The sequence below is a fragment of the Trachurus japonicus genome, chromosome 4 (assembly GCF_045865225.1).
Source record: "Trachurus japonicus isolate A0001 chromosome 4, Traja_1.0".
NCBI lineage: Eukaryota > Metazoa > Chordata > Actinopteri > Carangiformes > Carangidae > Trachurus > Trachurus japonicus.
Window position 1 is genome coordinate 32,659,567 of NC_140910.1, and position 26,932 is coordinate 32,686,498.

Below are 26,932 nucleotides of genomic sequence, written 5' to 3' on the forward strand. Positions count from 1 at the left end.
TCTCCCCCTCTCACTTTAAAAAAAACTCTTCTTCACCTCCTCCTGCTCTGCTCCTCATCTCCTTTCTCTCTACACCTCCTCACCCCTCCTCCTCCTCCTCCTCCTCCTCCTTTTAGCACCTCCTCTCCTTCCACCCTGCTCCCCTCCCTCCCCTCTCCTCCCTCACTTCAAAGTCTTCCCCTCTTCTTCCACCTCCTGTATTTGGGACGCCGCCTCCTCCTCTCCTCCTCCTCCTCCTCCCCCTCAGTCCCTCCTCAGCAGCAGCAGCAGCGGCAGCCTCCTCCTCCTCCTCCTCCTCCTCCTCCTCCTCCTCTCCGCGGCAGCAGCAGCTTCTCGGTGTTTCGGAGCAGCAGCAGCAGCAGCAGGAGTCAGCAGCGGAGCAGCGGAGCAGAGCGATGCTGAGCGCGCGGCAGCAGCAGGATGTCTTTCACCTCCTCTTCTTCCTCCTCCTCTTCTTCCTCCTCCTCCTCCTCTTCCTCCTCCTGGTCCCGGACTCTGCTCCTGCTCCGACTCTTCCTCCTCGTGCAGCTGCAGCTCCTCCTCGCGCCGCCGTGCCTCCTCCACCCGCAGCCGTGCCGCGTCCTGGCGCAGATCGGACACACGGTGCGCGTCGGTGCGCTCGTGCCGGCGCAGCGGGCGGCGCGAGCGCAGGTCCAAGCGGCGCTGACCCGCGCGGCCGCAGCTCTGAACCGGGACCGGGACCGGGACCGGGATCTGGACCTGGACCTGGACCAGGATGTGGATTTGGAGCGGGACAATTTCCTCCCGTACAACCTGAGCTTGGAGCTGGTTGCTAGGCAGCCGGCCGCCGCGGACCCGGAGTCGGTGTTCCGGTGCGCGTGCCAGCAGGGCGTGGTGGCGCGGGGAGTGTCCGCGTGGCTGGCCTTCCCGCAGAGCCGCGAGGAGCTGCTGCAGGTGGACCTCCTGGCCTCGGTGCTGGAGATCCCGGTGCTCAGCGTCATCCAGCGCGGGGAGCCGCTGCGCGTGCAGGTACGGTGCTGGTGGTCACTTCTTCTTTACCCCCCTCCAGTAACAGAAACTGCACGTGCATGCGTTACCAGAGCAACGACGCACGGACGCGGTTCAGAAGCACCGGTCTGACCCGGTCTGACCCGGTCTGGGGCAGAGGTTGGTGGTTTGACCTTGACCTGGTTGTGGAGTCTGGACTTCTGTGAGACAGAGACAGAGAGGAAGCGGCTCAGACCGGTTCGGTAGAGTGATCTGGTTCTGGTTCTGAGTCCTGATTGTGCTTGTGTCTGGTTCTGGTTCTGGTTTTGTGTAGTTTGGGTTCCTAAAAGCTTTTTAGGTTTTTATTTATTTTCGGTTGTGCATTTTGAGTTCTGTGATGTGTTGCTCTGATTTCTGAGTGCAGGTTTCTGGTTTCAGGGTTCTGGTTCTGGTTCTGGTTATTCTCAGTTCTGTTTTCTGGGTCTTCAGTTCTTGATTCCTGGGATTCTGCAGTCTGGTTCTGAGTCCTTGGTTCTTGGTTCTGGTCCTGAGTGCTTGTGTCTGGTTTATTTGTTTATTTGGATCCCCTGTTACTACTGCAACAGCTACTCTTCCTGGGGTCCTGGTTCTGGTTCTGTGTAGTTTGTCTTCTTAGGCTCTGTGTCTTTTTTTTTAATGTATTTTCGGTTGTGCATTTTGGGTTCTAGGTGCAGGTTGTGATGTGTTGCTCTGATTTCTGCAGGTTTCAGGGTTCTGGTTCTGGTTCTGTGTAGATGAAGGTCTGTTGTGTCCTCTGGTTCTGGTTCTTGGTTCTGGTTCTGGGTCCTGATTGTGCTTGTGTCTGGTTCTGGTTCTGGGTTTGTGTAGTTTGTCTTCCTAAGGCTCTGTGTCTTTTTAAAAAAAAGTAGAAGTATTTTCGGTTGTGCATTTTGGGTTCTGTGTTGTGTTGCTCTGATTTCTGAGTGCAGGTTTCAGGGTTCTGGTTCTGGTTCTGGTTCTGGATTCTGTGTAGATGACGGTCTCTTTCTTTATTTCTTTATTTATTGAATTGGGACAGTGATGCAACAGTGATGTTTCTGGCTGTGTCCTCTGGTTCTGGTTCTGGTTCTGGTTCCTGTAGCTCTGGTTTAATATTTATTCTGGATGAAAGGTTCTGGTTCTGGTTATAATTCTGTTTTCTGGGTCTTGAGTTCTTGATTCCTGATGGGATTGTATTGTCTGCATTCTGGTGCTTGGTTCTGGTTCTGGTTCTGGGTTTGTGTAGTTTGGGTTCCTAAAAGCTCTGTGGTTTTTATTTATTTTCGGTTGTGCATTTTGGGCATTTTGTGTTGTGTTGCTCTGATTTCTGAGTGTAGGTTTCAGGTTTCAGGGTTCTGGTTCTGGTTCTGGTTCTGGATTCTGTGTAGATGAGTTGTTTCTTGTTGTGTCCTCTGGTTCTGGTTCCAGGTGGTCCACAGTGGGTTCCCCTGTAGCTCTGGTTTATTATTTATTCTGAGTGAAAGGTTCTGGTTCTGGGTCTTCAGTTCTTGATTCCTGGGATTCTGCAGTCTGGTTCTGGTTCTAAGTCCTTGGTTCTGGTTCTGGGTTGTGTAACCTCTGTGTTTCTGGTTCTGGTTCTGGTTTCATTTCATTTTGATTTATTTCATTCATGGTTCTCACATGTTTGCACATAAACATTGTGTTCACATTTTCACCATGAACGAAAAGGAGCAGGATGAAGAAAAAACTTATAGTACCTGCCCCTCTCTGTTGTTACAAATTTCATTGGCTTACTTCAACACCAATATTATTCTCTGTTTCAAAATATTAAAGATGATGAAACATAGTAATGACAAAAAAAACAAACAAACAAATAGCAGTGGACACCACTCATCTATCTATCTTTTTCTTTTTTTTCCTTCTTTTTCTCTTTCTCCTTCTTCTTTTTTGTAGACATTTATCTTTTCTTTTTTAAACATTTTCTTAAACTGAGACATACTTGTACAACTTTTCAGTTCCTTGCTTTGTGAATGCCATAGCTACTTTTACACCTGCAACAGAAATACACATTTGTTTTAAGCTTAGCCTTGCAAATGTGTGTTTAAAATCGATTTCGGTTCTGGGTTTGTGTAGTTTGGGTTCCTGCTGCTCTGGGTTTTTTTTAAAAATGTATTTTCGGTTGTGCATTTTGGTTTCAGGGTTCTGGTTCTGGTTCTGGTTCTGGGTAGATGAAGGTCTGATGTCTCCTCTGGTTCTGGTTCCTGTAGCTCTGGTTTATTATTTCCTGATATTTGGGTTCTGGATGAAAGGTTCTGGTTCTGGGTTCTTATAATTGAGTTTTCTGGGTCTTCAGTTCTTGATTCCTGCGATTTTGCAGTCTGGTTCTGAGTCCTTGGTTCTTGGTTCTGGTTCTGGTTCTTGTTGTTTATAAAACGTAAAGGTGAAATCCGGCGATCTGATTGGTTGTTAACCGTGGTATAATGAGCATATACCACGGCTACTATTCTAAAGCCTTATCACAGCGTAGGATATCACTCCGCCTCAGGCACGTATGACTGGTGTGAATGGAAGTTGTTGTCATGTATCCATGACAACGGACTGTTGCAGTCCATAGCAAAAGACAGTTGATGTTTTTACAGTGTTAAAAAACGGACTAAAGTAGTTGAATTGACATGTTGAAGGTGAACTTTCACTTCCAGAGGGTTAACAACGGTAGAGGGGACTGAGCAGTGACAGAGGAAAAGACCAGATGCAGAGCTACTTGGAGCTAACGTCTGGAGAGGTGGGAACAGTTTTTTCACAGTGAGGCTATTTTATTGGATAATATGTATTTCTGGTTGAATAAAACTACCGTACATGAAATTGATTGCGTATTCCTCTTTCATATTGTCATTATTGGTAACCGTTTCGCGTCGGGCCGAACAACGCCCCTTAGCCGTGGTATAATGAGCATATACCACGGCCTGTCGTGATATTGCTTAAGTAACCTCCTCTGTGTTTCTGGATCTAGTTCATGTGGTTCTCTGAGCTGTTTGACCTCTGTGGTTCTGGGTCTGGGTCTGGTTCTGGTTCTGGTCCAGATCAGGAAAAGAAAAGGAAGAAAAACCCCTCCACCACAATGAGGTCAGAGTGGGATGAAACCCTCGTATCTCCGTCTGTCTGTAGAAATGTTACAAACCCAGTTCCCTCCGCAGATACGAGCTTTCTTTTCTCAGCTGCAGCAAATCAAACGCAGCCAAGAGGAAACCCCGTAACTCCGGTTTCCCGCCGCGTTTGTGTTCATACCGAGGCTGTGTGTGTGTGTGTGTGTGTGTGAGTGAGGGTTGTTATTATTATATAGTAAGAAAAATGCATGAAAGCCTCCGGGAGATGAAAGACTTGTTATTGGCTGACAGACAGTTATTGATTAGATGATCTTAGATGATCAGATCAGCTGTTCTGAGGTTTCACTGACAGCTGACTGTTGATAATTAGGTTGATTTTGGGGTCTTTTTGTTGTTAAATAACTAAAACTGATCATTAATCAACATCCGGTCATGACGTCAAACCTGGACTTTAGACTTCACACTGTAAAACTCTGCTGCTTAAAATGATCTTTTCTCGTTAAATCAATTTAAACAAGTCCTCCTCTTCCTCCTCCTCGTTTTCTTTTTCTTCTTCCCTTTCCTCTTCCTCTTTCTCACCTTCTGCTTCTTCTTCATCTTCCTCTCCCTCCTCCTCCTCTTCTTCGGTTTCATGATATCTACATTCATACTTTACCCTCCTCCCCTCTGGTCGTAGGTTCAGACAACTGTCCTGCAGAACAACCCTCTTCTGCAAAAGCTTCATCCCCTCTGCCATTACAGCTCTAAACAGCAGGCGGTAGATGTCATGGTTTTAGTTTATTTGTATATATATGTATGTACAGTAGGCCTATTTTTTTCTGGTGCTGCACGTGTGTTGGTGTCTTTGTCTGGAACAGAACTGTGAAAATGAATTTCCCCTCGGGGACAATAAATTATGTGATGATCAGCATCTTTTTGGTTTATTTAGTTCTTGTCACATCTTTGACCACACTCTTCTGAGAGTGTGAGCTCTTCCTGTGGGACAGTAAAAGCCTTTGTTGATGAGTGAACTGATATGCACACATCTCAAAGGAATTCTAAATCGAAAGCAACTGGACTTGGTTATTTGTCTAGGAAGTTCAAAATGATATAACATATAAAATCCAAAACAATGTGAAGGGGAAATGCCAAAAAACCCTCCAGGGGCTTGTAGGGCGGCATTCTCCGACTACAGTTCTAAGCTAATGAGCATAGCTACATTTGTGAGGTACAAAAGTCGTTCATACATAATAAATACAAACATGGTTTAACATGATTTAACATTGTACAATGAAATACAAAAAGCTTGATAAACACATGATAAGAAATATAAAATAATCCCAGTTTAGATAGGCAGACCATGTGGAAAGTATTGACTGGTTAGCAGGAGAGACTTTAGTGCTCTGAGTCCTAAACTGTTGTAAAGATAAATCAAAAAAATGTAGGCCTACAGGTAATAAATTCCATATTCTTGGTCCTCGATAAAGTAACAGAACTGTGATTGAGAGGTACAACAATATTGGGTTCTAAGGTTTCACCTCTCATCCAAGAGGCTTCATCAAGGAGGAGAGGTGAAACGTCTTCCTGGACAAATAACCAAGTCCAGTTGCTTTCCATTTAGAATTCCTTTGAGATACTATGACCTGGACAAATGAGAATATGCACAGGCGATATGCACACACACACACACACACACAGGTGACAGTTGATGCTGTCTGATGATGTCATCATATCGGTGGCGATGCAGCAGTGAGTTGTCGTTGGCATCAGGAGCTACTTTACACAACGGATCAATCAGCTGCTTCCTAATGGACGGACACACACAGATTTTTAAGTTTCTGTTCCCATGTCTCCTTGCAGGAGGTCGCAGTCGGTTGCATGGAACAGGAAGTGTGATGATAAACAGCGGTTGTGTATGTGTGTGTGTGTGTGTGTGTGTGTGTGTGTTCAGGTCGAGGTTGGGCGACACTCAGTCACAGATCAGAGGAGGATTATCACTGTGTCACAGGATGAAGCAGCAGAGTCACAGTCGATCCTCAGTCTGCTGTCGGCAGCAACTTCAGCTGCTCAGCACACACACACACACACACACACACACACACACACACACACACAGACAAAGGATGGAGGGTGTGTGTGGGGTTGGGGGGGGGTCTTTTCTCCTTGTGGCCCAGTTTCAGTTGCAGGGCGGCAGAGGCTTCAGGCTGCAGCAGATTAAACTGAAGGTTTGATTTGATTTGATTTGATCAACTTTATTAATCCCAGAGGGCAATTCTGTTCGGCAGTCCACCAAGAACAATAATAATAATAATACAAGCTCATCCACAACAGCACATCAATACAAACTCAACAATACAGACTCATCCACATTCATACATATGCACAGGTGCTAGTTTGTATTTACAATGTCAGTGGAAGCAAAACATGACCTTTGTCTCCCGTTAAGGTGGTGGTGGTGGTGGTGGGGGGGGGGTCTGAGGCGGCAGGTGGAGGTGCTTCAGGCTAAAGCTCGAAATGTTCGAAATGTGTTCGAAATCATCCACTCATCCCCTCCCTCCCTATCCCCTACATCGTGTATATGATCTATTGACTACATCATACACACATACATTTCTGAAGGTGTTGCTGTGATGGAAGCAGACGTGCTGAGAATCATGTAAACAAACCGGACACATAAAAGTAAAATAAGAAAAACCAGACACTTGTGGGAACATTTGAGGATGTGATTCTGTGTGGTTGTGTTTCTCGGACAATGAACTGTTGAAATATCGTTAGTTTGGTTTGGTCAACTATACTGTTGTGTGTCCCGACCGTGAGCCGTAACCATAGACTGTAAAAAGAATGGACGTAGCGTCCGTGACGTCACCCATTGGTTTTGGGGAGTTGTTTTTGTGACTCAAATATGGCGGCCTGGACAGCGCCATGTTGGATTGGCCGGCCGAGAACCCGCCCACTGGCCTCGAAGCAGCTGTCCACGGAGCTGCTCGGACCTGTCACTCAACGTTTCCGCGCCCTAATTGGCCAGAATTTTAACCTAATAACAGTAAAACTGTAGAGTTAAAAAAAAATTCACCCCCCTCAGAGTGTGTGCGGGGGTAGAAACTATTGATTGAGACCAAAAAACGTTCTGACACCAGGCTTTGATCATGTTTATTGAGGATGTAAAGTCGGCGATTTTAACATGGGGGTCTATGGAGAATGCTGCTTTCTGACACCAGCCCCCAGAGGAAACCGGGGGGATTGCAGTTTTTTGAACGCAGAAGTGACTTCACTTCTCAGACCGACAACTGCCCCCTTGGCCGTAACAGCTCACGTGTGAGCCGTGGCTACTAGCTTAGCTTGTAAGATCGTATTTACTACATATTCTACTACAGTTTCTTTATCAGATTGATTTAATGCTGCCTGTTGTTGTTGGGATGCTGCTGCCCAAACGGAGCAAAGGCAAATACGTCTGAGGAGTTTATTGGTAGGCTAAATATCGTATCGAAATCGTAGCTAACATGCTAATTAAAATACGACCGCATTGCATTGTGTGATACAGGAGTAGAAAGTAGTCTACATCGCTTGTTCACTCAATTTTGCGGTGCATTGTGGGTGTTTTGTCATTGTGGATGAAATTAATCACGGAGAATTCGAACAACACTACAAAATGGCGAACACACTATATAGTTAGTGCACTACATCCGTGATAGGGGGAGATTTACAACACAGCTTGTGAAACTGTGAACTTGAGTTGGTTTTGTGTGTATGAGGGGGGGGGGGGGGGTAAGGGGGGCTTCAGTGCTTCAGTGCTTCCTCTTCTTCTTCGTCTTCACTTATCTCCTCCAGCGCTGGAAGCTCAACGGACGGCAGGCAGATAATGTTTAATGCCGTCCCACAATTCCTAGCTGCAGCCACATTTTAAAAGACACAAAAACACAGAGACGAGAGGAAGACGCAGGATGATGGTGATGATGATGATGATGATGAAGAGATAAACATCCTTTCCCTCTGTTGTTGGTGTTTGTGTATTTTCCCTCTAACGGTCTGATTATCATTTGTTCTGCTTCCTGCTTCTCTTTATTTAATCCATATTTTATCGGCTCATTTCGCCCTCCTGTGTTTTTTTATCCAAACAGAATCTACATAGTTTACTATGTGTTAACAACAAATAAACAGCTGATTGTGCTGCTGGTGTTGTTGTTGTTGATGACTTCAGAGATTCTCAGGTGGAGATTCTCCAACATCTGCTCAGAGACTCAGAGATTCGCTGCTGTTTGATGTTTACTCAGCAGATTTCTCACATCAGGTCAATGACAGATTTTTATTCCAGCTGCTAAATCGTCTGTGACTGTGAGTGGAGATCACATGACTCCTCTGAATCTGTGTCTGTTTGCTTTTTTAAATTTATTTGTTTGCTATAATTCCTGTATTATGAATGAATGAATGAATGAATGAATATATTTATTTAAAACAGGGACAATGCACAAAAAACATTAATCTTGTAAAACAAGAAGAGATGCTTTGAGCCAGGTTATAGCAACAATTGCTAATTTCCGCCTGTAGTCCCTGGGCAGGTAAAGTGCTAAACAGATACAATATTAAGATGAATTGAAATAGGACATAATAACCATAATATTTAAAAAATATTGACAGAATGCACTAATAAAAGCAGGGAAACAGGAGCGCCAAATCATAAAGTGCACAATAGGGACTAACAGCACATACACTCTCTCTCACTCTCATCACACATTCAAAGACATACACATACAATACACAGATAACAATCATCCTCCTCTAATAACCACACTCATAGCCAGACACATACACACACTCACACACACTTATTATCATGACAGAATCTGAGTGACGTTTGTCAGAGGTGACGCTGACAGGATGAGGTCACGTGATGTCGTTATCGTCGTCGTCGTACCTGCTCAGGCGTTTGCGCGAATAGAAGAGTGAATATGAATGTAAATATGACTTTGGCCCCTGGTTGTTTAGCTGCTGTGTTCTGTGTTTACTCTGTAAAACATGTAAATGAGGTTCGGTGCGAAGCCGCCTGTCGTTCACTGTGGAACGAGCTGATAAAACCTTTGAAAATATGAATGAGGTTTGGTTTCCTGGTGGTTACATAACATGGAGTTACACAGGCGGCTGTGTTGCAGAGTTTGGTCTGAACCGACGATCCACGACCTGATCAGGGATCAGTCATCAGCAGATGGAGGTGGACTGATCAGAGACGAAGCTGCTGCTGCTGGTTGCACTTTCCTCCTGATTGGGTCTCTGGTGGTGTTGGGGGTCTTTGGTAGAGATGCACCGATTGCTAAATTCTTGGCCGATACCGATTTCCGTTTTTTAAGGAGGTCTGACCTGCCAAAACCGTTTTTTCCAATACTGATTTTCTATCTAAGAAATATTTATAATCATACAATAGACACCATATTTGTTTGGCTTGAGTACCCTTTCCCAAATGTAATACAAGTATCCCTCTCCCAGACAACATTTTGCTTATATAACTGCAATTAAAACCACAACTAGTGGTAGGCTGATGCTATCATAACCCCCCTTTTCAAGAATAAAACATCACAAATAAGAAATAGAGTGTATGTGTGTGTGTTTGTTCATCTCTCGCGCTCTGGTTAGATTAATAAACACAAATAGGCTCCAAACGTACACACATTAGCCTCACGTATTTGTCAATCGCGGTATCTTATTTTGAAAATTGACCGGATTCTTTCTTTGTGTGACTTCCTGCCAAGATTGACGCCGAAACGATCGCTGCAGGGCGCGAGCCGGCAGCGGAGGATTTGGACGTCGAAATTAAAATACCCCCGCTTCTCGGTGCTTCCGCCCCGGCGTTACAGGCTACTAGCGGTCCAGACGATCCGGTGTTATGGACAGGCCTCTGTCTCCATCTCCGTCTCGTCTCCATCTCCGTCTTGGATCCACTGGATCAAAAGAATGGAGTGTCTCTCATTAAAAGTGAATGTTGTGGTGTCAGGTCCAACTTGTTTTACATTTGTACAGTAATTGTGGAACTTTAATCAGTCGCTTCAAATGTCTCTGTTCCTCTTCTTCTTCAAGCACAGAGTGACCTGCAGTGCATTCTGGGAGTTGTAGCTGGTGTGAAGTGTTGAGGTTTGAACCTTTTATCAGTGACAGAAACATGTTGCCGTGGGAGACGTCAGACTGAGCCCAGAATCTCATTAAGACCCTCGTTAGGAGACTTAACGAGCTGATAATTAGCTGCTGACACTTCAGCCTCCACTCAGATAAACAGACTGCTGATAACACACACACACACACACACACACACACACACACACACACACACAAACAACATATATGATATAAATTTAGTCTGTTGAACATCAACTCCCTGAATGACTTCAGCTGCTTCATCACAAATGAGAACCAGGACCAGGACCAGGACCTGTACTCAGACCTGCAGACCTGTAGAATTTGTAGACGTGTAGACTCAGACTTGTAGACCTTCAGACTCAGAACTGTAGACTCAGACCTGCAGACTCAGACCTTCAGACTCAGAACTGTAGACTTGTAGACCTGCAGACTCAGACCTGCAGACACAGACTCAGACCTGTAGACCTCTATACTTTGACTCAGACCTTTAGACTTTTAGACTTGTAGACTCAGACCTTCAGACTCAGAACTGTAGACTTGTAGACCTGCAGACTCAGAGCTGTAGCCTTGTAGACTCAGACCTGCAGATTCAGATCTGTAGACTCAGACCTGTAGACCTGCACACTCAGAACTGTAGACTGGTAGACTCAGACCTGTAGACTCAGACCTGCAGACTCAGACCTGTAGACTCAGACCTGTAGACCTTCAGACTCAGACCTGTAGACTCAGACCTGCAGACTCAGACCTGTAGACTCAGACCTGTAGACTCAGACCTGTAGACTTGTAGACCTGTAGACTCAGACCTGTAGACTTGTAGACCTGTAGACTCAGACCTGTAGACTTGTAGACCTGCAGACACAGACTCAGACCTGTAGACTTGTAGACCTGCAGACTCACACCTGCACACTCAGAACTGTAGACTCAGACCTGTAGACTCAGACCTGTAGACTCAGACCTGTAGACTTGTAGACCTGCAGACTCACACCTGCACACTCAGACCTGTAGACTCAGAACTGCAGACTCAGACCTGTAGACTCAGACCTGTAGACTTGTAGACCTGCAGACTCACACCTGCACACTCAGACCTGTAGACTCAGAACTGCAGACTCAGACCTGTAGACTCAGACCTGTAGACTTGTAGACCTGCAGACACAGACTCAGACCTGTAGACTTGTAGACCTGCAGACACAGACTCAGACCTGTAGACTTGTAGACCTGTAGACTCAGACCTGTAGACCTTCAGACTCAGACCTGAAGACCTGTATACTTAGACTCAGACTGAGACTCAGACCTGTAGACCTGTATCGTTTGTGTGTCACTGTGAAGCTGTTGTTGTTGTTGTTGTTGAGTAAATAAATCCAGGGCGATGAAGTGAGACGTCTCTCCCGTAGAAACTCTTTGATCAGAGGATTATCCTGAAGTCTCCTCTGTCACTTCCTGTCCATCTCCACGGTAACACCAGCTGCGTGTCGTTTGACATGATGGAAGGATGAAGATAAACGACATGAAGCTGAAAACCCGCAGCTGAGCATCCAGAGGTCACACACACGCACACACACACACACACACACACACACACACACACAGACGAGCAGCCCTGAACATCCATCGTTTCTACTTCTGTTTAATTTTTCTGTTTAAAGCTCACACTGTTTTCCCAGCAGGCTTTGCTTCTCGCAGCAGCAGGAAGTTTGTCTGTGTGCCGACAACTTTGGTTCGCAAATAAACAGAAGAGTGAGACCTCCTTCTCAGCTAACGTCGTCAGGCTAACAGCTGCTCATTTAGTTAATTCACGTCCACATCGTGACACCAGATCAGTCTTGGGGGGGTTTGGGGGAAGGAGCATCATCACTCATTCCCACACACACACACACACACACACACAGACACACACACACACACACAAACACATATAGCTACATCACGTTGCATTTTTTTTCACTTTCTCCAGAAAAACTTTGAATCAGTGGGAAAAAAAAGAAAAAACAAAAGAGAAAAATCTCGTTTAATTTTTCCATCAGTGTGTTTGAAGTTTCTGTGTCGCTCGTCTCCGTCGGCTGCCAATTAAATTCTGTTAATGAAAAGATTAATGTTCAACACAGAGGGAGGAGGAGGAAGAGGAGGAAAGGAGGCTGAGGAAGATGAGGAGGAGGAGGGGGAGGAGAGGGAAAAAGGAGGGAGGTGAAGAGGAGGAAGAGGTGGAGGGAGGAGGAGGAGGAGGAAGAGGAGGAGAAGGGAGATGAAGAGGAGGTGATCAGAGGTTCAGCAGAGAACAGACCAGATTTCATTATCGACCTCTTCAGCTGCTGCTGAACTTTAATGGAAGAAGAAATGTCTGTGTGTGTGTGTGTGTGTGTGTGTGTGATGGAGAGAGTGTGTGTGAGAGTGAGTATGATTAAAGGGGGAGGATGGGGGGGAAGGGGGGGTAGTGGCTGATAGTGCCGTCCAATCAGGGAGCAGAACAGATTTTCCTCCGTCTGTAACTTTAACAGTAAAATGTCTGAAGCCTCAGACTCATGTTCCAGATTCTGTTCAGTCATTTTCTCACTTTTCCTCAAAAAAAAAAAAAGATCTGCAGAAACTTTCAACTCAAGACAAAACCCCTCGTTTCATTACATTAACATGACGCGTCCTTTTAGCTCGTTACGTCTCCGCTTTACAGGTGAAACGATGACATCACCGCTGCTTTACAGGTGAAGCAGCAGCATTTCATCAGATGAGAGAGTGAAACCTGGATCATCCTCGTTATTTCAGAGGGAAACACACGGGAAGTTTTAACGATGTAACGAGCTTTAAACAGGAAGTGAAGCCTGGTCAGCTGAAGTAAGATGATGTCACACAGTTGCAATGTAAACGTTGTTTTGGTCGTATCTGTCAGTCATCGTGCTGGACAGGAAACAGGTCAGGGTTTCAGCAACATTAAATGACTTTAGGCCTGTAGCATTGACCTCTTTAATTATGAAAAAACGGTATGGAAAATGGTTGACAAAATTTTCAGTCGTGGAAAACACATGGAAAATTAGAAAAAAATGTCAAGAAAAGCTTGAGTTGTCTTGGAAAATTATTTTTCGCATCATGACATCAGCTTCCAGGGCTCAGCTGGACTTTTTCAGACCCCACCAAGGATTCATTTTTCAAAGAAAAAGACAGAGTTGTTTTAGAGGTAAATACAGAGACTGCTTGCTGAAAAACTGTCCCTGAAGGCAACGTGCATCAGTGGTTTTGCATGAATTTCCCTCTAAAACAACTCTGTGTGGTAACGTTGTGTTATTATCTCATAGCGTGGTGAATGTGCAGGTCACAACTTGTCCACCAGAGCGTTGTGGAGTTGTTGGATTGTGTATTTGATGAGTTTGATGAGGGAAACCTAGAAATCCCATGAGCCTAGCCCTAGCTCTGAGCAGCTCACGGCTCTGCTCCGCCGTTCTAAAAATAGCTTGCACCGACAATTAAAGGTAACAAACCTACTGCTATGACTATAGGGATTATGGCAATGGGCCAATTTGCCAAAATGTTGATGTTCTGGGAGAGAGAATGAGAGAGGAATAAACATAGAAACAAACTGCACAAAATAGGATACACCTGTCGAAAAGAACACTTCTCCAACGCATGAATGGGACGGGGATGTGTTAGTGTGTGGCTTAATGACATGTCTGTCAGACTGGAGCAGCTGAAAATGTCCTGGAAAAGGGTTTCAAGAAAAGAGTGGAAACGCTGCAGGTGACACAGATAAAAAGTGACTGGTAACAGGTGATGGCTGACAGGTGACAGGTGACAGATGACAGATAAAAGGCGACAGGTGACAGGCGACCAACTAACTTTACGTGTTGCAGCGACCTGACGGTGTTGGAGTCGATGGAGTCACAAGCCATGTTTCCATCCAAAGTGATTCGAATTACTGGGAAATGCGCATGAAAGAAATTCCATCTACGGACTTTGCACACCCCCCCACCCCCCAGACAGACTGGTGGTGGTCTGATTTGAACACATTAGAGCGATTTAGCACATATGTTTATTACTGTCATAACGCGACCTGTCCGTGTGAGAGAGAGAGAGACTTTATTAATGATAAACGCTGGATGCGCTGGTTGATAACTTTCGTTTTTACTGAGGAGGAACTATGAAGAACTGTGCAGTAACATAAATGAAGGTGTGTGGGGGCTTTTATTTTGCCGTGGCGGTGTGCCACAATTAATTAAAAAGGCATGTAGCGGAAACCCTGATGTTGTCTTGTGAGTGAACTGCAAACACGGGAGCAGATGGGGTGAAAGTGCGCTACGTCACACTTAATTCGAATCATCAACCAAAACCTGGCCCAAGCGAGCGTATTTCAGTTTGTGCGAATCAGGGGATTTTAATTTGAATCACGGCGTTTCCATCATCATTTTCCGATGCGATACATCTAGATGCATCTAAACAGCTGATGGAAACGTTACTACAGTCCTGATGTCAGAACCTGTGACACAAACACACCTGACACAAACACACCTGAGCCTGTGACAGGCTCATGTTTTTGTGTGTGTGCGTGTGGCATTACATACGGGGGGGTCACGTCTGTTACCGTGGCGACGGGGCCAACATGTGACAGTGTATTTAGCGTAGCCGGAGCCCGGTCTCAGTCTGAAGCTTCATCTCACTAAAAGCTGAGTCGAGTCCAGACGCTGATTAAAGAGCAGAGACGGATCAATGAGCTGAATCCATTACAACCGCTGTTTACATGAGGTCATCACTGCTCCGTCCAATCACACGGGCCCACGGCCAGCTGGACTCCTCCCCCTCCTCCTCCTCCGCCTCCTCCTCCTCCTCTTCCTCCTCCTCTTCCTCCTCCTCCCTCAGACCAGCTCCAGGTTCAGGTCCTGCAGCAGTGATCCCATTGGAGGAGAGGGTGGACCAGGTGGGCCATGTGAAGGGTCTAAGCCCCGCCCACTCTGGATGATGTCAGAGGTCGGAGAGATGGAGCAGAGGTCAAAGGTCGAGTGATGCAACAGTTGTAATTGTTGATCAAATTAAAACGAAGGTCACAGTCATTACAGTGCTGATGCATGCTGGGTAAATACTGTATGGCTGCTTGCCAGGTCAGTTTCTCCAGACGTTACAGAGTGTGACAAATGTCATTATCTCAACACACAGACACACACACACACACACACATACATGCACTGCGAGTTAATTCAGCGCATCTGATTGGATGAGGAGCAGAAAATAAACGACAGTACGACAGTCAACAGAAAATTATTTTTCAGCTTGACTTTGGGGGCTTTGGGGTTGGGGCGGGGGGAAGACACCTTCAAGTCTGCTGAGGAGCTGAGGACATGTTGGGGGGGGGGGGGTGTGATTCTATAGTCAGTCAAAGATCTTTCAATGTGTTGTTTCAGTCAGTTTTTATTAACTGTGATGTTGACAACAACTCCCATGATGCCTTGCTGTTCTACGCATCATCAAAAAGTTGTTGTTGGGAGGGCTGCCCCCAAATAGTCGACCAAGCACTGGTCGACCAAAATATCATTGGTCGATTGGTCGCAGGAAAAAAACAAAAACATTTGGAGCCGTGTCTTGTCAAAATTAAGTCAAAATCAATATGACTGAACTGTATAAAGGCTATGGGGCTTTTATTTTGAAGGGCCAGATACAGGAAGTTGTGACACGTGACACTTTTGTTGTTGTTTTTTTTACACGGCACGGTAGGTCTCTCTCTCTCTTTTTTTTTGTCAAAAGCGACTTTTTCCGCTGTTGTTACTCCGATATTGACTCCGACGTGGAAGCACGTATCACTGCTGTTTCAACCATTAGCGGGTGCTGCCGCGCCCCCACCGGCCCAGTCCCACAGTGCTCACAGGCGGTCAGTGTCACGGAGCAGAGACATGATAGTCCCCGCTGCAGTCAGAGTCCCGCACTGCTCCACGCCGCCGCTGTGGACCCCCCACCACCACTCCCCGTCTTACAGCCTGAGCTCCTCATCTACTGTGTTTATTGGTCATAAATGGGCGTACTGCCGGTAATAACGGTAAAATCCGACCGGCTTGTTGAATCTCGGACCCAACACGGCCGGACTCATGAGCGTTAATTCATTCATTTTCAACCCGACTGCAGGGGGGAGGGGAGGTCGATTAGTTGACTAATCACCAAAAGTGACGACCACTGGTCGACCAACAAAATCTTAGCCCTAGTTGTTGGGGATTTCCGGTGTTGTTGGGGGTATTTGGTGTTGTTGGGGTGTCTATGGTGTTGTTGGTTTGTTTTTTTTGGTGTTGTTGGGGATCTCTGGTGTTGTTGGGGATCTCTGGCATTGTTGGGGGTCTCTGGTGTTGTTGGGGGTCTCTGGTGTTGTTGGGGGTGTCTGGTGTTGTTGGGGGTATTTGGTGTTGTTGGGGATTTCTGGTAGGGCTGTCACTTTTTATTCGACATTCGAATATTCGTTCGAATGTGGGGGGAAAAGTTCGTATTCGAGCAGTAATGACCTGCTCGATATGCAGGCTGCAGCAAAGATACTCTATTTACCGTCTTTGGCTGCAGTGCCCGGTGGGGGTCTCTGGCATTGTTGGGGATTTCTGGTGTTGTTGTGGGTGTCTGGCATTGTTGTGGGTATTTGGTGTTGTTGGGGGTGTCTGGTGTTTTTGGGGGTATTTGGTGTTGTTGGGGATTTCTGGTGTTGTTGGGGGTATTTGGTGTTGTTGGGGGTGTCTGGTGTTGTTGGGGGTATTTGGTGTTGTTTGGAGTGTCTGGTGTTTTTGGGAGTGTCTGTTGTTTTTGGGGGTATTTGGCATTGTTGGGGATTTCTGGTGTTGTTGGGATTTTTTTGTGTTGTTGGGGCATCCTGGTGTTGTTGAAGGGGCTTTGGTGTTGGCGGTCTCTAGTGTAACTTGGGAGTCTTTGGTGTTGTTGGGGGTCTCTGATGGGGTCTCCAGACCACAGTGTCTCAGTATGTCCATGCAGCTGCATGCAGCTCCTCCTCCTCCTCAGCTCAGTCTGGACTCAGTGAGGCTGCACTTTACTAAATGATGATGTGAAACACTGAAACTCAAACTGTTTCCTCACTTATTAGATTTTCTCTGACAGAATAAATCAGGAGCTCGGAGCTCGTTTGGCAGACGGAGCTCCACAGCACAGAGGCAGGACTGCCCCGTCATCTAACCCCATCCTATTATACCCCGGCATTATACAGCTTAGTATTATACATCATCATCATCATCATCATCATCATCATCATCATCATAATCCTCTGTTGTTTCACCTAATAATCAATTGGAAGATACCAGAAGAAGAGCAGCAGGTCAAGTTATGGCAGCAACACCAGTGACTTTATGTCTTAGGCTGGACAGACCATAATATTTCCAACAAGACCCTCCATTTTTTTTATTTCTCCATGTGATGATGTCATGTCGTGATGATGTCACGTGGTTTTACATTCGAAGAAACTTCTCTGTTCTTATTTCATCACCGATTAGCTTTTTACTGAGGGTTACTATGATAACCTCCCCAACCCCTCAACCCGCACCCCCCACCCCTGGCCTGTTGCCCTGGTAACCACACTGCCCCCACCCCCACCCCTCACCCCCCACCCCTCCCCTGGGGCTGCTGCTGGTTTTCATGTTCCTGCCTGAGAGTTAAACCTTCAGCCTGCAGATGTTTTTCCTCTTTGATCTGTTTCCTCTTCATCAAGTGAGTTGATGCTGCAACTGTTGATGCAGCTGTCACAGCGCCGCCGTGATGTCACTGCTCCTCCCCCCGCGCTCGCTCGCCCGCTCAGCCTCGGTGGAGCTGCAGAGAGAGAGAGAGATCTGTGACTATGACTCCAGTACCTCACACACACACACACACACACACACACACACACACACACACACACACACACACACACACACACATCTGTACGTGTGTGTGTGTGATCAGACTGTACTGGATGTTTCACATTTGTGCTCATTGTGTTTCGTCTGAAGGTGACCTCAGCTGTCACCATGGGAACCAGTATTTGTGTTCGTGTTGGATGGGATGGGATGGGGGGAGGCGGTGGCCGGTGCTTGGCCCCCATCAGTCGGAGGAGTGTGTGTGTGTGTGTGTGTGTGTGTGTGTCGTCTCCGTCTGGGAGTGTTTCTGGTTGTCAGCCGTGATGCGTTCAGGCTCCGTGGGACAAAGCGGCGAGCTGCTGAGAGCTGCTGATAAAACTCACCACGGCTCTCGTGTTGTCGGGGGCCGAGCCTCTGAGCCCCGGCACGTCGCCACGGAGACGGAAGGTCTTTGTCCTCGGCCTGTTTTTTTAATCCGAGCCGCCCGTGGCCCCACCGGTCCCGGTCCCGGTCCCGGTCCCGGTCCCCTGGGGGGTCGGATCAGAGCACACCACTGAACCCTGATCGATACTTCATCTGTCTTCCTCCTCTCACTCCTCCTCCTCCTCCTCCTCCTCCTCTTCTTCTTCCTTCTCCTCCTCCTCCTTCACTTCCTACTCTCCTTCCTCCTCTTCTTCTCTTCCTCCTCCCCTCTTCTTCTTCTTCCTTCTCTTATTTCTCCTATCTCTCCTTCTCCTATTCTTCCTGTTCTTCTTCTTCCTCCTCCTTCACTTCCTACTCTCCTTCCTCCTCTTCTTCTCTTCCTCCTCCCCTCTTCTTCTTCTTCCTTCTCTTATTTCTCCTATCTCTCCTTCTCCTATTCTTCCTGTTCTTCTTCTCCCTCCTCTTTCACTTCCTACTCTCCTTCCTCCTCTTCTTCTCTTCCTCCTCCCCTCTTCTTCTTCTTCCTTCTCTTATTTCTCCTATCTCTCCTTCTCCTATTCTTCCTGTTCTTCTTCTTCCTCCTCTTCCTCCTCCTTCACTTCCTACTCTCCTTCCTCCTCTTCCTCCTCCTTTTCTTTGTAGTCCTTCTCCTCTTTTTCTCCATTTTCTTCTTCCACTCCTTCCTCCTTCTCTCCCTCCTCCTCCTCCTCTTCCTCCTCTTCCTCCTTCTCCACCTTTTCTTTATAGTCCTCCTCCCCTCCTCTTCTTCTTTCTTCTCTTCTTTCTCCTGTCTCTCCTTCTCCTCCTCTTCTTCCTCCTCCCCCTCCTTCTCCTATTATTTATCCTCCTCCTCCTCTTCTTCCTCCTTTTCTTCTTGCTATTCTCTTTCCTCCTTCTCCCCTTCTTTCACCTCCTCTTCATCTCCCTCCTCCTCTTCCTCTTCTTTTTCCTCCTCTTCATCCTACTCTTCCTCCTCCACCACCTTTTCTTTGTCCTACTCCTCTTTCACCTCTTCTTCCACCTCCTATTTTTCCTCCTTTTCCCCATCTTCTTTGTCCTCTTGCTCCTCTTCCTCCTCTTTTTTTCTCTTCCACCTTTCTTCCTCCTCATTATCAGCTGTAACACAACAGACCTGAGGAGACTGGACATTTTATAACACACACAAAGACACACCTACTGTGGTCATGTTACTGTGTGTGTGTGTGTGTGTGTGTGTGTGTGGGGTTCACAGTAATGAGTGCTTATTACAGCAGGACAAACGAGCTGTTAATATTTAAAGAGACGGAGCAGCCGGCGGCTCAGCTGTCAGCTCTCATCATCGCTCTGTGTTTGTGTCGTGAGTCGACTTCACATTAACGACGGAGGAGAAACTCCTGCAGCCTCAGACCTGCACACACACACACACACACACACACACACACACACACACACACACACACACTGAGAGGCTACAGCAACACACACACATCTCCACACCAACGACACACCAGAGCTACAACTCACATCAATAAAACACATTTATTTGCATATTCAGCAGGAATGTGGTGTAGATGTAAATAACATTTTCAGTCTGTATAATCCTACAGTATTGATTTATTGATTTATTTTTACTCTTTTTAGATATTCTGTCGAGTCATTCACTGTCACAGGAACACAGTCATCATCCTTATAGTATATAACATATGGATATACTATATGGAAGCATCCATACGTTTTGTTTGCTCTGTTTTCCAGAGATAAAGGAATTACTTAGCTGAGAACTTTGTTTTGCTGAGACGCCGACATCACCATCCACAGGTTTTTATTCGCATTAAGCAAAATCTAATTAAAAATGCCTCATTGAAACAGTAAAATTAGGTGAAATCGATAAAAAGTTAATACGGTCGATCTCATCGGATTTTCTCTTGATTGATACAAAGTTTATGCGACAAATTCTGATGGAACCAGTTCTTTGCTGGATCAGTGTGAGTTGCGATCATGTTTTATGTCAGTTCTGCTACGTATCCAGCTGTTCAAAGACACGCTGGAGTAAACAAAGAAAGATGGAGGTGAACAGGCGACAGACTGGCGTCATGTGAAGTGTCACCATTTCCCAGAAACAGTTTGAAGCGCTGACGTTCACAAACCAACAGGTGACAGGTTCCTCTGGTGTGTGAAGATTTAACACAACCTGCATCAAAACGGTGTTTACACACCACTGTCTCCTGATGACAGGCATGTTGCATTATAAGCAACAAAGACAAAGAAGAAGGAATAAATATAGGATAAGGAATCAATAAGATGCTCTGACTATGAGTATCTTGTATATTTGTGGATGGTTATAGTATATTTATTGTAAATATGTCCTCTTTATATTGGCCTTGTGATGCCTACAGATTGTGTTTTGTGTTGTAATTCAATGTCTATCCTGCTTGTTGCTCCTAAATGCCTGATGGCGGACAGCTGTGCAGCTGGGAATGCTGGGTGATTATTTCCCACACAGCATTTTGACACTTCACACACTGAGGAAAACTGACCGTCGAAACTGGTTTGTGTGAGTAGCCTGTACCAGTGAGGAATTAAAGATATCAGAAGGACTTATTGTTCTTTTTTTTTTGCATTATAAGCAACAGCCTATTTACCAACTTAACTTGGCTGATGTGCGTGTGGCTCAGTGGTTTCCAGGCAACGACTCTAGCACCTCCGATAATCGGTTAAAGACGAAGGATGGACGTCCTTCTATTTTGCAATTTAGTACAAAAGTGAACACTTAAATTGCAAGAAAACAATTCGATGATAAACCAATATGATCACAAAACAGCACATGATGTCATTACACACAGCTTTTTATTCGATTTAAGGGTCTAAGTACTTGAACCGGCATTATACACATTAATATTTTTATCGAACTTCAGAGAATAAGTGGATGGAAACATGGTTAGTGACAAATCAGAACGCATCAGTTGATTATATGATAGAAATAAACGTGTGAGCGACAGGAAGCTTGATGTTTATTCCCTTACTTTATTCTCCAGTTCTCACATCTGTTTCTATGCAGACGACTCTCACATCTGTTCCAGTATCACACACACCCGAGGAAACATCTGGGCCACAGACATTAATCCTTTAGGGCCGTCTTTGAATACTTTTCATTTTTACCTTTATAATAAACCACGTAAAAAAAATTTCACCCATTTGGTATCTTTTTTTCCCCAGCACAAATTCACCTTTATGATTTCACATATCTTTTTCACTTTAGTCTACTTCATTAACATATTGGGCCAAAAAAATTCAGTAGAATCAGCTGATTCCACCCTTTTATTTCTGTTTTTGTAAAATGACGACAAATACTTTACTTTATTTGTTTATTTGGATGGGACAGTGCACATTAATGGACAAAATCATGTGCCGGATTATAGCAGGATGCTAATTTCCGTCCAGAGTCCCATAGACATAAAAACAGTTCAATAACAGTACACATTACACATAATAATGTAGACAACACAAAAAGGCAACTATGACAATGAAGAACAACAAAAGAAAGTCGCCTGCCCATCTCATCTCACTTCTACGCTCAGATAAATATTTGTGTACTATAAAATTAAAACGATCAAATCTCTGCTTTTTATATCAATGTCAAACAAACAAAAAACAACTATATTTTTGTTGCGGCGCTTTGAAAACGTCACATAATCAGAGACCCGTCTGTCACTCAAGCTTCTTCTTCTCAGCTGTTGATACAGGTGCACACTCCTCCTCCCTCTTGTCTGTAACAACATCTCTGTCCCGTCTGTCCGTCCTGGGTGAGGGATCCCTCCTCTGTTGTTCACCCTGAGGTTTCTCTGATTTTCCCTGTTAAAAGGGTTTTCCATGGAGTTTTTCCTCAGTGGATGTGAGGGTCTAAGGACAGAGGATGTTGTTATGATGCCATGTAAAGCCCTTTGAGACAAACTGTTTGTAAAAACGGGCTATACAAATAAAATTGCCTTGCCTCCCTCCCTCCTCCTTGGTACGTCGTCACCTGTTCGGTCTCATCTTCACCGTCAGCTGTTTGTTTGGTTTCTTCTGTGTGAATGAAACCAGGTTTGTGTTTCAGCCGAGGATCCTTTCATCTCTTCTGGCGTTTCATCTCCTTCTCTTAATATTTTATTCAGACTTTATTGAATCACCTTCTTTCTTTCACTCTGATTCCGAGCTTTGATCTCATTTCTGTTTCTCTGTTTTATTGATTCACTTTGTTCCTGAGAGTCGACAACAGACCCACATAGAGTTTCAACAGACCTACAACACTTTGGAAACTTATTTGGTATTACTAATGCTCCTGAATGCAGCTCCACTGCTGTTCAGCCAGTTTTGTGAGCGTAATCTCTCCTGACACGGTTTCTGTCTGTGGTGGCGAGTGTGAGCTTCATTTGTCAGGTTCAGTTTTGGGAACTAAAGTGTTTCTCTACCTCTGGTCATTTGAAGCTTCATGTTTTTATTAGTTTGCTGTGCAGTCATTTGTCACGAGCCTGAAACTTCGTTCGGGTGAAATAGTTCAGATACTTTTTCCTTTTCATGTCTTCAAGCTTATAGATGTTTTTTAAAGATATTTCTTTTGTACCTTTATTAAATAGAAACAGTTAAGAGAGACAGGAGAGAGGCATGGGGGAATGATTTGCAGTAAAGGTCGTCTCAGTCGGGAATTGAACCAGCAATCATATGCCAACATGTACTCTAACCTCTCAACCATCAAGCATAATAAAGGTTAGAGGAGTTTGATATTCAGCTTTGACTCTCAGTGCCATGTTGGGGAAAAACACCCACAGCCAAATGGTTCAAGGTGCAGAGACCAGTTCCAGTCTGGTTCTGTTGGTCTGGTCCAGTCCAGAGGCATCATTTATAAAACTGTGCGTAGGATCGTTACTAGAAGTGTACGTACGCCCAAAAGCCAAGGTGCGTGCGCCAAAATATATTCAGATTTTTAAAACCCTGCGTTCGCATGCTTGTAAGCATAAATCACAGAGTGTCTACAGGTGTGTGCAGCTGAATCGGCTTCACGTCGCCCTGCACGCTCTTTTTTAACTGTAGATGGCCAATGCATTGCAAACCACCTCACGAATGTGTTCTGCATATAAATGAGCCTGACGTACGATACGATACGATCAACTTTATTGTCCCGTTCAGGGAAATTTGTCTTGGACACTGTAGCTGCGCCAGAAATGCCTTAATGGCCACAATGACAAAAAACAAAAAACAAAAAGAACAATACACCTCAGCCATATCAATCCAACAGCATTGCACATATCCCATAACATAGCACATATTCCATAATGTAACACATATTGCACACATCCCATAACATAACACATATTGCACACATCCCACAACATAGCACATACATACACCTCATAAATTCACCATGGTAAGAGCACTATAAGAATTATCGCACAGACTCATTAAGAAATTTGATAGAAGTTGGGATAAAAGAATTCTTGTTCTGTCGTTGTTTGGAATATTGGCTGCAGGTGCAGAATTACGCACGGGGCTCACCGCTGTATTTATACATTTACAGTAATTAGACTGATCGATAAGACTTTGAATAATTAGCTGAATCGAATTGAATTGAATTAACTTTATTGATCCCCCGAGGAGGGAAATTTGTTTGTCCCAGCACCACATAACAATAGAAGGCAAAACAATTACTGGCTCCCCCCCCCCCCTCCCCCCCAGGCTTTGAGATTTAATTGACTCTAAATCACATGTTCACAGTCTCATAGGAACATATCTAGTTATTGACAGCACGTTAGGACTGGATGCTTTATTCTGTCTTCTCCTCCTCCTGCGCTCCGGGAGTGGACAACATGACGGAGAGACGGTGGTGATTAAATATAAAGAAGGAATTTTGATTTTGAATTTCTAGTTCGATTCCAAGAAGATGTTTCTGAAACAATGACTCAGTCCAATGCAAAATAACGCAGTTGAATTAAATCATGGCTCTAACGCATGATACGGGTTGAAATTAACTGTGTGACGGGTGAAAATAAAAACATAATCGTTATTCTCATTCTACATTTCTTCAATCTGACTTCAGTTCACCACCGTCTGTGTTGCCAGTTCCCCTTTTCCTCCAAACTATGAGTACGCATGAGTCAGAGTTTGCTTAGGGGTGCGCACATCTTCCCGTCAAGTTGTTTTTCTTTGCATCGGGAAAGTGACGTACGCCACTTTCAGGCCCCGTTTTGTGTACACCATGTTTATAAATGAGGCCCCCGGTCTTTTGGTTGGTCTGTCCCATCCTGGGTCTGTTGGTTTTTTGGTCTGTTGGTTTGTCTGTATGTTCCAGTCTAGATCTGTTGATCTGCTCTGGAGAGACTCTGATCTTCAGTAATTGATGCTGTTGTATAATCTTTATTATTTCTGATACAGGATCATGTGACAGACGGTGTGTGTGGTGGATTTGAGCTACAGTGGTCACTGACCAGGCTGTTCTGGTGGTTGTGAGAGGACGTACTGATCCGAGGTCTGTTTCCTCCACTGACCTGGATATTGATTCTTTGATTGTTATTCTTTGGTAGCAGTGGGTGAGCGCGTGTTTTAAACACCAGTTCTGCTTCAGTCAGTGGTTTCCTACATTACCCAGGATGCCCTGGGACAGACGAGCCCTAGGGGTGTGGACCGGTTGTATTCAGCTGTTTAGAGAAATAGTATAAAAGCAGAAACAGTAGCGAGGACTCAGCCGATTTTATTTCTCCTGAGGAAACGTTTCCTGCCTCAGTCGGCAAAACACACAAACTGTTGGAACAAGTTCCTGAGTGAACTCATCGCAACACAATGTTCAATACAGACCAACAACCTGATCACTGACCTGATTAAAGGGACAGTTCACTCAAAATTGAAATTTCACTCATTATCTCCTCACCCTCACGTGGACTAAGGGCTGGGAGAAGTTTCAGAGTCCTCCGTGGCTTCTCTGAGTTACAGCGGGGCTCTGTGCAGCACTGCATGTCCATATGACGGTTGAGAACGGAGCTCACTTTTCTTCGTCCAAAAAGACACACCAAGAAACATCCAAATACCTCCATGCTGCTCGTATGTAATGTCCGTCTTGTATTGAAGCCCCAAAATGCGAAATTGTTCCGAAAAAAATTAAATAAGTCTATATTTCAAGCTTGTTTGTAGCAGAAGCTCCTCTTCCCGGTTCGTCAAATTTGGTCGTTTTTTGGTGTGTCTTTTTGTTACGAAGACAGTTGGTATCCATTTGCAACCGTTATATGGACATGCACTGCTACGCCGAGACCCCCTGTAACTCAGAGAAGCCACGGAGGACTCTGAAACTTCTCCCAGCCCTTAGTCCACATGAGGGGGAGGAGATAATGAGTGAAATTAGAATTTTGGGTGAACTATCCCTTTAAGTAGGAAAAATAAGAAATGGGTGAGGTGAGTCGAGGTGAACGAGCGCCGTCAGATTTCCCATCATGCAGTAGGGTTCATTTATCCTCAGACAGACGTTCTTTTCTTTTCGCAGGTTTGACACTTTAAATCCTTAAAGATCCGCCTGTCAGAGCATCGCCACGGTGACGGAGGACGTGTCCCGCATCGCCATAACAACATAGAGCGAGAGAGAGGGCATCTCTTTGATCTGTAATCTCTCTCTCTCTCTGCCGTTTCTTTTCTTTCTGTAGTTTATTGTCGCCAGCTGATTCATTCTGGACGTCCACCTGCAGGGAATCGAACCTGCGACACCTGACAAACGCAGCCTGAGATCAAACCGCCACAGTGTCGCTCTCAATAGGGACAAAAAATTGGTCGCCATGGTGACAGGTCTGAACTCACCTGAACCCACCTGAGGCGCAGAGACGAGTTCTATCAGTTCCTCTGGTAGATGGTTCTGTTAAAGCTGTGGTTCTCTGTTCCTCACTGTCTGCATTAAGTTTTATTTTACTAAGCTACAAGTTTACGGTTTCCTGCTGCTTTCCTGCTCGTCTTTGTTGTAGTTTTGTTATTGTATGTTTCTTGTTAAAGGGCCCATATTATGCAAAATCCACTTTCTACAGGTTTTGTAGTGGTCCTATGTGTTCCCGTGGCCTTTCTATGGCGCCTGGAGGTGGAAAAAGTCTGTTCACTCCCTTCATTGATTTCTACACTTTTTTGAGATCGTGTCTCCAAACGGGCGAATTGGAAGTGCTGGCAGACTTGACGTCAGGATGCGCTGAACTCAGGTGACTCCACCTCCCGGTACTTCCTTACACTCCCCCTGGGCCAGTCTGGAAAAACGTGAGCTCCGCCCGCTGACACTTTTCCGGAACAGCGACACCCCCCCCCATCCACACACACGCTCTCTCCCCCCCCCCCCGTCCGTCATTTGACATGAAGCGGTCGGCCTATGGGAGGAGCAGTCGGTACCGCGGCCGCCAGATGATCCTTTTGAATCATTGACTGAAAAACAGCCGCCTGTCATTAAAAATGAAATCGCGGATCAGAGAATATCGGAATGATAGCGCTTCTCATCAGCGCAGCGGTCCTCATCACGGAATGAGAGATCTGAACGAGGAAGTCTCCTCTCCCGGCACAAAACCACGTCAATATTCTCATCAGTCCATACAACAGTGCACAGTTTGTGCTGCGCTCCTC

General features: G+C 45.4%; 1 protein-coding gene across 1 annotated transcript in view; it reads left to right on the top strand.

Moving 5' to 3' along the window:
* The first annotated feature begins 855 nt into the window (after window positions 1–855).
* Window positions 856–26,932, top strand: part of grin3bb (glutamate receptor, ionotropic, N-methyl-D-aspartate 3Bb) — a 50,806-nt gene continuing 24,729 nt past the window's right edge. The window contains exon 1 of the mRNA XM_085775246.1: window positions 856–990. The gene's annotated coding sequence lies outside the window, so the exon portion shown is untranslated. The remainder of the gene's footprint in view (window positions 991–26,932) is intronic.